The sequence below is a fragment of the Triticum urartu genome, chromosome 4A (assembly GCF_056163025.1).
Source record: "Triticum urartu cultivar PI428250 chromosome 4A, HENAU_Tu73, whole genome shotgun sequence".
NCBI lineage: Eukaryota > Viridiplantae > Streptophyta > Magnoliopsida > Poales > Poaceae > Triticum > Triticum urartu.
This window is the reverse complement of record NC_141876.1, coordinates 538,408,902-538,411,320: the sequence shown is the minus strand read 5'-3', so window position 1 is coordinate 538,411,320 and position 2,419 is coordinate 538,408,902.

The window sequence follows — 2,419 nt, the reverse complement described above, 5'->3', positions numbered from 1 at the left end:
GACGCGAGGCGGCGACAAGGGTGGAGGGCGCGTCCTAGGGGGGGGCGCCCCTACCTTGCCACCTCCTCGGGACTCCTCTGACCTAGCCCTATATATTCACATATATTCCAGAACCACCAAAGGCATCCACGAAAACACTTTTCCACCACCACAACCTTCTATTCCCGCGAGATCCCATCTTGGGGCCTTTTCGGGCATCCTGCCGGAGGGGGACTCGATCACGGAGGGCATCTACATCAACCCTATTGCCCTTTCGATGAAGCATGAGTAGTTTACCATAGACCTACGGGTCCATAGCTAGTAGCTAGATGGCTTCTTCTCTCTCTTTGATTCTCAATACCATGTTCTCCTCGATGTTCTTGGAGATCCATCTCATGTAATCTTCTTTTATGGTGTGTTTGTCGAGATCCGATGAATTGTGGATTTATGATCATCTTATCTATGAATATTATTTGGATCTTCTCTGAATTCTTATATGCATGATTTGATATCTTTGTATTTCTCTTCGAATTATCGGTTTGGTTTGGCCAGCTAGATTGGTTTTTCTTGCAATGGGAGAGGTGCTTAGCTTTGGGTTCAATCTTGCGTTATTTCATCCAGTGACAAAGTAGGGGTAGCGAGACACGTATTGAATTGTTGCCATCGAGGATAAAAAGATGGGGTTTACATCATATTGCTTGAGTTTATTCCTCTACATCATGTCATCTTACTCAAGGCGTTACTCCATTCTTTATGAACTTAATACTCTAGATGCATCCTGGATAGTGGTCGATGTGTGGAGTAATAGTAGTAGATGCAGACAGGAGTCGGTCTACTTGACACGGTCGTGATGCCTATATTACATAATCATTGCCTTGGATATCGTCATAACTTTGCGCTTTTCTATCAATTGCTCGACAGTAATTTGTTCACCCATCGTATTATTTGCCTTCATGAGAGAAACCTCTAGTGAAACCTATGGCCCCGGGTCTATTTTCCATCATATTAGTTTCCAGTCTACTATTTTGCAATCTATTATTTTCAGATCTACAAACCAAAAAACCCAAAAATATTTTATCTTTTGTTTAGTTTTATTTATCTATCTCTATCAGATCTCACCTTTGCAAGTGACCGTGAAGGGATTGACAACCCCTTTATCACGTTGGGTGCAAGTGTTTGATTGTTTGTGCAGGTATTGGTGATTTGCGTGTTCTTCTCCTACTGGATTGATACCTTGGTTCTTAACTGAGGGAAATACTTATCTCTACTGTGCTACATCACCCTTTCCTCTTCAAGGGAAAAACCAATGCAAGCTCAAGAAGTAGCATTGGATCATATGGTGTTTTCCCCTCTCTATCTTGTTGTGAATTGAGTTTTCCCTTTGAGATTTCATTTTATCGGATTGAATACTTTTATGGATTTGAGAGCACTTGATATATGTATTGCTATGAATACCCGTGCTGACAATGGGGGTATCATATTGATTCACTTGATATGTGTTGGGCACTCAAGTCGCAGATTCCCGAGGTGACATTGGGGTAATCTATGCATAGGGGTTGATGCACTCTCGTCTTTGTTTCTCCAGTAGAAATCTTGGGGCACTCTTTGAGGTTCTTTGTGTAGATTGAGTATTATGAATCTGAATTGTTTGATGCATATTATATAATCAACTCACAGATACTCGCGGTGGCATTGGAGTATATAGGTGACATTAGAGTTGGTTGATGTGTATCATATGGTGTTATTTTAGTACGAACTCTTGGATAGATCGATCAGAAAGAATAGCTTGCTGTTATTTTTGTATGAACTCTAGGATAGATTGCTCGGAAAGAGTAGCTTTGAGGTGGTTTCGTACCCTACAAATGACTTCTTCTTATGTTCTCCGCTAGATAGGAACTTTGGAGTGATTCTTCATAGCACGTTGAGGGATGGTTATATGATCCAATTGTATTAGCATTGTTGAGAGATTTCACTAGTGAAAGTACAGACCCTAGGCCTTGTTTTCAAGCATTGCAGTACCGTTTGTGCTCACTTTTGTTACTTGCCACCTTGCTATTTTTTATTGTTCCTATTACAAAAATCAATATCTACTATCCATATTACACTTGTATCACCATCTCTTCGCCGAACTAGTGCACCTATACAATTTACCATTGTATTTGGTGTGTTGGGGACATAAGAGACTCTTTGTTATTTGGTTGCAGGGTTGTTCGAGAGATACCATCTTCATCCTACGCCTCCCACGGAATGATAAACCTTAGGTCATCCACTTGAGGGAAAATTGCTACTATCCTACAAAACTCTACGCTTGGAGGCCCAACACGAGTCTACAAGAATAAAGTTGGGTAGTAGACATCAAGATCTTTTCCGGCGCCCTTGCCGGGGAGGTGAGTGCTTGAAGGTATATCTTTAGATCTTGCAATCGAATCTTTTAGTTTCT